A 12,788-nucleotide genomic window follows, 5' to 3' on the forward strand; every position below is an offset into this window, starting at 1 on the left:
AGGATGAAGCATCACCGTCTCGAGGTGGAACCTGGGCAGGATCACTTTCGCTCTCCGATAGAGCGATTCCGCTAGGGAAACTTCCCTCCGGGAGGGGGAAATCGAAGCCATCGACATCACCAACGATCCTATCAACGTGGGAGGACCAATCTTCATCAACATCTTCACCAACACCATCTCATATCAAACCCTAGTTCATGTTTTGTACTCATTCTTTGTCTCAAAACCTCAGATTGGTACTTGTGGGTTGCTAGTAGTGTTGATTACATCCTGTAGTTGATGCTAGTTAGTTTATTTGATGAAAAATATATATGTTCAGATCCTTAATGATATTCATTACCCCTCTGATTTTGAACATGAATATGATTTGTGAGTAGTTACTTTTGTTCTTGAGGACATGGGAGAAGTCTAGTTATAAGTAATCATGTGAATTTGGTATTCGTTCGGTATCTTGATGATATGTATGTTGTTGCTTCCTGTAGTGGTGTCATGTGAATGTCAACTACATGACACTTCACCATACTTGGGCCTAAGGGAAGACATTGTGGAGTAGTAATTAGATGATGGGTTGCTAGATTGACAGAAGCTTAAACCCTAGTTTATGCGCTATTCCGTAAGGGGCTGATTTCGTAGTTGCGGATGCTTGCAAGACGGGGTAATCATAAGTGAGAGGCTTGTTCAAGTAAGAACATCACCCAAGCACCGGTCCACCCACATATCAAATTATCAAAGTAGCGAACGTGAATCAAACAAACATGATCAAAGTGACTAAATGAATTCACATGCGTCCTCAAGAACACTTGCCTTGCTATAAGAGAAAGTGTAGGCCTGTCCTTTGCTATAAAAAGTTTTGGGCTACCTTGTTGCACCTTTGTTACTATTGCTACTTGTCACTTGTTACGAATTATCTTGCTATCAAAGTATCTGTTACCGACAATTTCAGTGCTTGCAGAAAATACCTTGATGAAAACCGCTTGTCATTTCCATCCGCTCTTCGTTGGGTTCGACACTCTTACTTATTGATAGGACTACGATTGATCCCCTATACTAGTGGGTCATCAAGACTCTTTTCTGGCGCCATTGCCAGGGAGTGATGCGCCTTTGGTAAGTTGAGTTTGGTGAGGAAACATTTATATTACATGCTGAAATTTACTGTTACTTGTCACAATGGAAAGTAATCCTTTGAGGGGTTTGTTCGGGGTATCTTCACCTCGACCGTAAGCACAAAGAGTTGCTCCTCAACCTACTGAAAATATTTTTTATAAGATTCCTTTGGGTATGTTAGCGAAAGTATTAGCTAATCCTTATGCAGGAGATGGAACGGTACATCTTGATTGAAATTTGTGGATTGTTTAAGCTTGCAGATGTATCCGAGGATGGAGTTAACAAGAAGGTATTCCCTTTATTGATGGAGTTAACAACAAGGTATTCCCTTTATTTTTGGAGGGGAAGTTTTAACGCCCCGGCCACACCCGCCAGTGGTCGTTACTCCTGGCGGGATCTAGACTGGTGTGACGCCCTCGATTCAATCGTATACTAATCATACACGCAAATGTGTATGATCAAGATCAAGGACTCACGGGGAGATATCACAACACAACTCTAGACACAAATTAAAATAAGACAAGCTTTATATTACAAGCCAGGGGCCTCGAGGGCTCGAATACATAAGCTCGAATACACAAGAGTCAGCGGAAGCAACAATATCTGAGTATAGACATAAGTTAGACAAGTTTGCCTTAAGAAGGCTAGCACAAAAACAACATCGATCGAAAAGGCAAGGCCTCCTTCCTGGGAGCCTCCTAACTACTCCAAGTCGTCAGCGGTCGTCACATAGTAGTAGGCACCCTCAGGGTAGCAGTAGTCATCAGTGGTGTCGTCTGGCTCCTGGGAACCGTCATCTGGTCACAACAATCAGGTATGGGGGAAAAAGAAGTAGCAAAGCAACCGTGAGTACTCATCCAAAGTACTCGCAAGACTTACATCAGATCTAAACTAAGTATGCATATGTATCAAAGGAATGGGTTGTATCTGTGGACTAAACTGTAGAATGCCAGAAAAGCAGGGGAAAGCCTAACCTATCAAAGACTAGCATCTTCAAGCATCTTCAAGCATCTTCAAGCATCTTGCAGCATATAGAAGAGTACAAATCAACATAATGTAAAGTAGTAGTGTTATCAACCTCGGCCAGAGATCCTTTCTCGACTCCTTGCGAGAAAGCAATCCCACAGCCATACTATCCATTTCTCATCACAAGTATCCAGTTCTAGTTGTATCGACCGGGATACAACTCCAAGTGTCCGTTACCGTAGGACAGGCTATCAATAGATGTTTTCTTCTCTACAGGGGTGCACCAACTTACCCACCACGCTCGATTAACTCCGGCCGCACACACTTTCCTGGGTCATGCCCGGCCTCGGCCAAACAATACGCCGTAACCCGACCTAGGCTTAATAGAGAGGCCAACACGCCGGACTAAACCTATGCCCTCAGGGGTCATGGGCCATCTCCCCGGGAACTCCTGCACGTTGCGTACACGGCCAGTGAGCAGACCTAGCTACCTCCTTCAACAAGGCAGGAGCTTACGTAGTCCAACCCGGTGCGCGCCGCTCAGTCGCTGACGTCTATTAAGCTTCGGCTGATGTATACGGCGCAGAACGCCCATACTATGCCCACGTGATGGTTAGTGCTATCAGGCCAGAGGCCCCTCGGATTAAATATCCAAACCGTTAGTGTGTTGGTAGTGCGGTCACGAGCAGAGACTCGCGAAAGATGTGACCCCGTCGCCCCGTCTCGAGTACTTGCGGCAAGGGCTAAGAATGCCCAGCCGCGCCTCGTGTTTAACTCTCGGGTACCCTCCAGGTCAACTCGTCTCCACATCACTCACGGGTACCCCTCAAGGTCGACCCGCCTTTCCAAGTAACAGTTGTAAAGTCCAAGTATCCGTGTGTCCAAATATCAAGGGGAAAACCCAAGGAATCACCCCCAGTGAATTCCACTCGATGTAATCATCAAGGTGAACGTAAGAGGATCCACCCTCGAGGTTCACACTTGAGGGGCTGCACGACAGAGCTGTATCAGAAGTGGTTAAGGAGGAAATCACCCTCGATGACCACGACCGAATAGCTACACTACAGAGATCTCATCAGGAGTGATGTATGAGGTTCCACCCTCGGCACTCGATGGTAACTCTGCAGAGTCATACAACTAGTGGGGGTGATGTGCGGTGTCGGGGCCCGGACGTCGATCACGTTGATCGAGTCATCGAACATAAAGCGAGGCAACTGGGACAAAGTGGGGTCACTGATGGATCTCTAACCAACCTATACTAAGTAGTTTAGGATAAGCAGGTAAGGTAACAATAAGCAGGTAACAAAAACAGGCTATGCATCAAAGTAGGATCATACAGAAAGCAGTAGCAGTTCTAATGCAAGCATGAGAGAGAAAGAAATGGGCGATATTGGAATGCTCAAGGGGGGTTTGCTTGCCTGGTTGCTCTGGCAAGGAGGGGTCGTTGTCGACGTAGTCGATCACAGGGGCATCAGCAGGGGCCTCGGGGTCTACCGGAGAGAAGAGGGGGAAGAAACAATAAATATAGAGCAAACACATGCATGGCAAGACAAAAAGCGGTGCTAGGGGTGTTCTAACGTAGTACTACGCGATACCGGCGAAGGGGGATAACATTCGGAAAGTTTTCCCAGAGTTAAGCATTCGGACAGATGAAACGAAGGGGGGAAGTTACATGTTCGCTATGCTAAGGGCATGTGGCGGACGAACGGACTGCGTATTCGGATTCGTCTCGTTGTTCTAAGCAACTTTCATGTACAAAGTTTTTTCATCCGAGCTACGGTTTATTTTATATTAATTTTTAAAAGATTTAAATAATTTTTAGGATTTATCTAATTTATTTAATTCGAAATAAATGTGAATTGCTAGGTGCACCCAGCTCTGGTACACATAGGTGTACCAGAGGGGCTGCCATGTGGGTCCAAGGGGTCCCAGTTGACCAGTCAAACTTTGACTGGTCAACAGGAGGTGGAGACCCCTTGTCATACACTGCTTTACTAACCTAACAGATTAAATAGACTAATTAGGTTATTAGATTAACTAACACAGGTTAATTAAGTTAATTGGCTCTTTAATTAATTAGTTAATTTTCTATTATATACTTTTTTAACGTTCTCAGGGGGCGGCCCCACACGTCATTGGTAGGGGGTGCACAGTCAGCCCGTTGACCATGGTCAACGCGGCCAACAGGACCCACGGGCCCACCTACAGCGACCCAAGGGGGGCCCAGGGCCGGCCACGTCAGCGGTGGCATCGGAATTGGCTCCGGTGACCCGATCTGCGGCGGAGATAGCCGGTGGCTCGTCGGAACTTGGCTGCGGTGGACGAATCGGGGCGTGTTCGACCCGCCGTGGAGTGCTGCATTGAGTGGGAGGGTGGCTCGTCAGGAACGGCCAGAAAAGGCACCGACGACGAGTAGGGGCATACGCGGAGCACGGCTTCGGCGCAGATAGCGGTAGGAGGCATGGGAGGACAAAAGAAGGCAGCCACGGGTCCCTGGTGAACCCAGGAACACGCTTGTGTGCTCGAACGTGAGCTAGTCTCACGGCGGCGGCTAGTTCTCGAACACGGCGACGGGGCTACCTATGGGGGCAAGGTTTAAGGGGGGAGAGGAGAATGTGGGGGCTCACAAAGAACGCAGAGAAAGCCCGAGGAGCCGGCGATGGTCGGAGGGCGGCGGATCAATGACGACCGTGGCGTGCGGCGCCAGGGAAGAAGAGGCCGGGAGCGATGGCGTTGAGGCTCGGCGTGTCAAGGCCATGAGCCGCAGCAGCGGCGGGGCAGCGCCGGGAACGGGCGTCGGCGTCGTGGGAGAGGGCGCGGGGCGCGGTCGCCGGGGTTGCCGCCCCTCGATCTGGATCGGGACGAGGGGGGCAGAGGAGCGAGGGAAACGTGGGGGAGTGGGGGCGCGTGGGGAGGGTGTGGGGGAACGGGGCGACCGGGTTAGGGTTAGCGAGGGAGTGGGGGTTAGGTAGGCGCGGCTGGGCCGGCCTGGGGATTATCTGGGCCGAAGGCCCAGTGAGGGGCGGGGCCTCTCCCCTTTTCTTATATTTTTGTAAACGAAAAACCTTTTCCGTTTTCCTTATTAAAGGGCATTTAAACACTTTATAAAAGGTTGGTTCCACCACCAAAATTAGTTAGGGATTGTTTGCCACATGATGAACATTTTAGATTTCATGTCTGAGAATTTTTGAATTTCACTCATAGTTTGAAAATGAATTCAACTGGAATTTGAAAAAGAGAGGAGACAATGATGATCAAACACTTGTTTAGCAAAATAATTAACTTAACCCCAGGGGTTACTGTAGCATCATTACACCGGGGTGTTACAACTCTCCTCCTCTAAAAGAAATTCTCGTCCCGAGAATTAAGAGGTAGAAGGGAACAGGTTGGGGTATTCAGCACGGAGGTTATCCTCGCGTTCCCAAGTGGCTTCATCTTTAGAATGATTTGACCATTGCACCTTGAGAAACTTGGTAACCTTCTGGCGTGTTCGACGTTCAGCTTCTTCAAGAATGCAGATCGGATGCTCCTTGTATGTGAGATCATCTTGAACTTCAATCAATTCCGGATCCACTTCACGTTCCGGATCCTTTAAGCATCGGCGAAGTTGCGACACGTGGAAGACATCATGGACGTGAGAGAACTGAGGTGGCAACTCCAATTTATAAGCCACCAGTCCACGACGGGCGAGGATGCGGAAGGGACAAATGTAGCACAGAGCTAGCTTGCCCTAGACTCTGAACCGATGAGTGCCTCTCAAAGGAGTGACACGCAGATAAGCTTGTTCACCAGGTTGATAAGTTGAACCCTAGTGTTTTCGGTCATAGTTGCTCTTTTGGTGGGACTGGGCCTCCTTGAGATTATCCCGGACAACGCTAACCTACTCTTCAGCTTGTTGAATAATGTCTGGACCAATGAGCGTCCGTTCAACAGTTTTTGACCAATTCAGAGGGGTTCGGCACTTACGTCCATAAAGCACTTCGAAGTGTGCCATCTTCAAGCTGGCTTGATAGCTGTTGTTATAAGAGAACTCCGCATAAGGGAGAGATTCTTCCCACTTCTTACCGAAAGAAATAACACAAGCTTGAAGCATGTCTTCAAGAATTTGATTGACTCGCTCGACTTGGCCTTGGGATTGGGGATGATAAGCAGTGCTCCAGGTAATATGAGTTCCCATTGCCTCTTGGAAACTATCCCAGAACTTCAAAGTGAATATACTGCCACGGTCTGAACTGATCTCCTTCGGGATGCCATGGAGTGACACAATTCGGGAGATATACAAGTTTGCTAATTGACTAGCAGTGATAGTCTCCTTGACTGGCAAAAAGTGAGCGACCTTCGAGAATTGGTCGATGACGACAAAGATAGCATCGTTATCTTTCTGAGACTTGGGAAGGCCAGTGACAAAGTCCATCTGAATCTTACCCCATTTCCATTCAGGAATAGGCAGAGGTTGCAGAAGTCCAGCCGGTTTCTGATGTTCTGCTTTGACGCGACGACAAACATCACATTCTTCGATATATTGAGCAATATCTTGCTTCATCTTGGACCACCAATATTTCTGACGAATGTCTAAGTACATCTTGGTACTTCCCGGATGAATAGAGAGAGTGGTGTCATGCGCTTCTTTCATCACCTTCTCTGTCATAAGCTCGAACCGAGGTACTACAATGTGATCTCTGAAGTACAAGGTTCCGTCTTCACCAAGTGAGAAATCTCTTGATTTCTCCAAGGCAAGATCATTTTTCATCAAATCAACATGAGCATCCTTGGCTTGTGCAGGCTTAATTGCTTTTAGAAGAGTTGGTTCCAAGACAAGGTTATTCAGAGAACCCTGTGGAACTAGTTGAAGGTTGAGCTTGCATAGCTCTTCATAAAGGCGGGATTGAGCTTTGAAAACCATGTGATTGTTGCAATAAGACTTACGGCTTAGGGCATCGGCCATTACATTAGCCTTACCAGGGGTATAGGATATACCGCAATTGTAGTCAGCAATAGCTTCCATCCATCGCTGCTGGCGGAGGTTCAGATCTGGCTGAGTAAACAAATACTTCAGACTCTGATGATTAGTGAAGATCTCTCAACGATTACCGAGAAGGTACTGTTGCCATAGCTTCAGTGCAAACATAACTGCAGCAAGCTCGAGGTCATGAACTGGGTAGTTCTCTTCGTGAGGACGCACTTGACAGGAGGCATAAGAAATCACTTTGTGCTCTTGCATTAGGACACAACCTAACCCTTGTCGTGAAGCGTCACAATAGATGACAAAGTCCTTGCGAGAATCAGGGGGAGCAAGCACTGGGGCAGATGTCAGCTTGTCTTTGAGTGCCTAGAAACCTTCCTGACATTTGTCTGTCCATTCGAACTTAACGCCTTTGTGGAGCAGATTGGTCAGTGGCTTGGCAATCTTGGAGTAGTTCTCGACAAAGCGGCGACAATAGCTGGCAAGTCTGAGAAAGCTTCTGACTTGCTTGACAGTCTTCGGAGGGGTCCGGTCAAGAATAGCCTACACTCGCTCTGGGTTGACGACAATACCATCCTTGGAGATGACATGCCCAAGGTAGGTTACTTCAGGAAGCCAGAATTCACACTTGGAATACTTGGCATAAAGTTGATGTTCTCGAAGCTTCTCTAGAACAAGTCGAAGATGTTCAGCATGTTCTTCTCTATTCTTCGAATATACTAGAATATCATCCAGATAGACTATGATGAACTTGTCAAGGTAATCCATGAATATGTAGTTCATCAGACGAGAGAATGTAGCTGGAGCATTGGTTAAACCGAATGACATGACGGTGTACTCATAAGAACCATAACGAGTGACGAATGCGGTCTTGGGAATATCCTCTTCACGAACACGGATCTGGTGGTAACCCAACCTCAAGTCGAGTTTAGAGAATATTGATAAACCAGCCAGTTGATCATACAGATCATTTATCCGAGGAAGGGGATATTTGTTCTGAATTGTAGCTTGGTTGATAGGACGATAGTCTTGGACCAAACGATTCGTTCCATCCTTCTTCTTCACAAAGAGGGAAGGTGCTCCCCAAGCAGAGGAACTTGGACAAATGAAACCACTGCGAAGAGATTTTTTGATTTCCTCCTTAAGTTCAAGGAGTTCATGAGGCGGCATCTTGTAGGGTCGTTTGGCAATAGGAACGGTGCATGGTTTCAAATCGATGACGAACTCGACAGCCCGGGCAGGAGGTATTCCTGGAAGTTCTTCTGGAAAGACGTCTAGGAAGTCGCGAACAACTGGGATCTTTTCAATTCCCTCAAGAGGTGTTGCGTTCAACGCATTCAAAGCATAAAGTCGTGCTTCAGCGTTTTGAACAAGTTGAGCATGGTAGCTTACTATCTCATCGGAAGGATGTAGGAGGTGAACGACCTTGGTGGCGCAAACGATAGAAGCAGTATGCGCTTTCAACCATTCCATTCCCAGAATGAGGTCAATATTGGAAGACTCCAGAGTAATGGGGGAAACAAGAAATTCCAACCCTTCAATCTCAACGGGAATGTCGCGACCAATCATGGTAGTTTGACATCGGCCCGCAGGGGTGCGTACCACAATCGGAGTGTTCATGGGCTCGCATCGAATGTCGTGTGCATATGCAAATTTTTCTGACATGAATGAATGTGATGCTCCTAAATCAAATAAAAAAATGCTGGAACTGAATTAACAAGGAGAGTACCCATCACAATAGCAGGTTGGTCTTGAGCTTCATTCAGATCAACATGATTAGCCTGACCACGACCATATGGTCTGGCATTGTGGTTGCGGGGTTGATTGATACCACGAGCATTAGAAGGCAGAGCCAGTTGATCCTGATTCTGAGGGCAGTTCCTGGAACGATGGCCTGGAAGGCGATAGTTGAAGCACAGACCATCATTGGGATTGGGAGCAGAAGCTTGGGGTGGTACAACCCGAAGGGGCTGCCTCTGCGGTGGAGGAGGTAGACGAGGTGCGGCATAGGTCTCTCTTGGTGCAGGTGCAGCTGGACGATACATGTTGTGGGGAATCCATATCCGACGCTTCTGCGCTGATGGGACCGAAGATGAGCCAGCATCATGGCTGCGCCTAAGGGATCCCTGGTGTTCCTGAAGACCAGTCTCAACCTGAATAGCCTTGTTCACCAAGGTGGCGAAGTCGGCAAAGTCATGAGCGAGTAGTGCTAGCTTAATATCAGGGTGAAGTCCATCATGGAACTTTTCTTGCCTACGAGCATCAGTTGCAATGTCTTCTTCAGCGTAACAAGACAAGTCCAGAAATTCCCGCTGATAAGCATCTACAGTATTATTGCATTGGGTGAGGTTGCATAACTCGCGCTTCTTCTTGTCCATGATTCCTTGAGGAATGAAGCGGGCACGGAAAGCAGCTTGGAAATCCGGCCAAGTGATGACCGTTCCAGTAGGCAGGGTACGCCTGTGGCTGTCCCACCATTGAGCAGCGGGACCCTTCAAAAATAAAGATGCAAAGGTGACATAGCTAGCAGGGGCCACACTAGCAGACTCCATTTCATATGTGATGTCGCGGAGCCAGTCATCAGCATCACGGGGTTGAGTTGAGCTGCGGTAAATAGTTGGGTTGAGGCGCAAGAAGTTCTGCAGAGTTACTGGGGTTGGCTGTTGATTCATGTTCGGACGAGGAAACTGAGCCATCATTCCTTCCATGAACTGGCGGTTCAGCTCAAATTGTTGCATCATTCCAGCAAAGAATTCGGGCGGTGGTGGATCGTTGGCACCGCGGCCACGACCAGCGGGTCTAACCATCCTGCTAACATGTAACAGGGGGTAGTTCAACATTGAGCCTTTGTAAAAACAAGGATCATTCATGATGAAACATGCATAATGAAAGAGGTACGATGGATACCACTTCGTTGTCATCACGACGGTGTGTGTACTATCCAGAATACTATTCTAAGGAAAACTATGGCTTATCCAGCTTTGGGGTGAATGTGGTCACGGGATCCTAATGTTAGAGTTAGTAAAACCATTTTAACCCGAATAGCAGAGAGATCAGAGTCCCAGAGTATAGACGAGGAATAAAAGATCCTAATACCACCCATATGGCGACGTGGGCCCGTAAGACACACAACCAATGTTAGTAAAAGTTTTTCAGTGACTAGACTCAACTTCGGCCAAGGAGTTGGAAAGGGGGCTACATACAGGCAGTCGGCTCTAATACCAACTTGTGATGCCCTCGATTCAATTGTACACTAATCATACACGCAAATGTGTACAATCAAGATCAAGGACTCACGAGAAGATATCACAACACAACTCTAGACACAAATTAAAATAATACAAGCTTTATATTACAAGCCAGGGGCCTCGAGGGATCGAATACATAAGCTCGAATACACAAGAGTCGGCGGAAGCAACAATATCTGAGTATAGACATAAGTTAGACAAGTTTCCCTTAAGAAGGCTAGCACAAAAACAACATCGATCGAAAAGGCAAGGCCTCCTGCGTGGGAGCCTCCTAACTACTCCAAGTCATCAGCGGTCGTCATGTAGTAGTAGGCACCCTCAGGGTAGCAGTAGTCATCAGTGGTGTCGTCTGGCTCCTGGGATCCGTCATCTGGTCGCAACAATCGGGTATGGGGGAAAAGAAGTAGCAAAGCAACCATGAGTACTCATCCAAAGTACTCGCAAGACTTACATCAGATCTAAACTAAGTATGCATATGTATCAAAGGAATGGGTTGTATCTGTGGACTAAACTGCAGAATGCCAGAAAAGCAGGGGAAAGCCTAACCTATCGAAGACTAGCATCTTCAAGCATCTTCAAGCATCTTGCAGCATATAGAAGAGTACAAATCAACATAATGTAAAGTAGTAGTGTTATCAACCTCGGCCAGAGATCCTTTCTCGACTCCCTGCGAGAAAGCAATCCCATAGCCATACTATCCATTTCTCATATCCATTTCTCATCACAAGTATCCAGTTCTAGTTGTATCGATTGGGATACAACTCCAAGTGTTTGTTACCATAGGACAGGCTATCGATAGATGTTTTCTTCCCTGCAGGGGTGCACCAACTTACCCACCACGCTCGATTAACTCCGGCCGGACACACTTTCCTGGGTCATGCCCGGCCTCAGCCAAACAATACGCCATAACCCGACCTAGGCTTAATAGAGAGGCCAGCACGCCGGACTAAACCTATGCCCCCAGGGGTCATGGGACATCTCCCCGGGAACTCCTACACGTTGCGTACGCGGATAGTGAGTAGACCTAGCTACCTCCTTCAACAAGGCAGGAGCTTACACAGTCCAACCCGGCGCGCGCCGCTCAGTCGCTGACGTCTATTAAGCTTCAGCTGATGTATACGACGCAGAACACCCATACTATGCCCACGTGATGGTTAGTGCTATCAGGTCAGAGGCCCCTCGGATCAAATATCCAAACCGTTAGTGTGTTGGTAGTGCGGTCACGAGCAGAGACTCACGAAAGATGTGACCCCGTCGCCACGTCTCGAGTACTTGCGGCAAGGACTAAGAATGCTCGACCGCGCCTAGTGTTTAACTCTCGGGTACCCTTCAGGTCAACCCATCTCCACATCACTCGCGGGTACCCCTCAAGGTCGACCCGCCTTTCCAAGTAACAGTTGTAAAGTCCAAGTATCCGTGTGTCCAAACATCAAGGGGAAAACCCGAGGAATCACCCCCGGTGAATTCCACTCGATGGAATCATCAAGGTGAACATAAGAGGATCCACCCTCGAGGTTCACACTTGAGGGATTGCACGACAAAGCTGGATCGGAAGTGGTTAAGGAGGAAATCACCCTCGATGACCACGACCGAATAGCTACACTATAGAGATCTCATCAGGAGTGATGTATGAGGTTCCACCCTCGGCACTCGATGGTAACTCTGCAGAGTCGTACAACTAGTGGGGGTGATGTGCGGTGTCGGGGCCTGGACGTCGATCACGTTGATCAAGTCATCGAACATAAAGCGAGGCAATTGGGACAAGGTGGGGCCACTGATGGATCTCTAACCAACCTATACTAAGTAGTTTAGGATAAGCAGGTAAGGTAACAATAAGCAGGTAACAAAAACAGGCTATGCATCAAAGTAGGATCATACAGAAAGCAGTAGCAGTTCTAATGCAAGCATGAGAGAGAAAGAAATGGGCGATATCAGAATGCTCAAGGGGGGTTTGCTTGCCTGGTTGCTCTAGCAACACTACAAAAAAAAGACACATCCGTGACATTTTGGGCCGAACGAATTTTTTTCTGTCATACATATGACACTTCTATGATGATAATTGTGACAAAACTCGGTATCATCATAGATGTGGTGGGCTCTTACTTCTATGACAAAAAATCATGACAGAAAATGGGCATTTCGTCCTGGGCGGGCCGGAGACGCAGCTGCATGACATTCTTTAGGCCGTCCATGACGGAAAAAACCATGGTAGAAGCGAGGGGGAGGAAAATTTCGGGGAGTTCCCGGTTACGGTGGGAGGTCGGGGGCCGAGGGATGCGCGTTTCTCTTGTACACGTACGCGCATGTGTGCGAGGCGTTGGCTCTAACTGAAACCGAGCGAGGCGTTGGGCTCTAACTGAACCCGAGCGATTGCACTGCAGGCTACGCGTTACTGAACCCGAGCGATCGATCGATGGCTGTTAACTGAACCCGATCGAGCGATTCCTTCGCTACTGCTGCTAACTGAAGCCGATCGATGCTGCCTCTGGATGAACAGTGAGCGTTGC

Source organism: Triticum aestivum, chromosome 5A (assembly GCF_018294505.1).
Source record: "Triticum aestivum cultivar Chinese Spring chromosome 5A, IWGSC CS RefSeq v2.1, whole genome shotgun sequence".
NCBI classification, from domain to species: Eukaryota; Viridiplantae; Streptophyta; class Magnoliopsida; order Poales; family Poaceae; genus Triticum; species Triticum aestivum.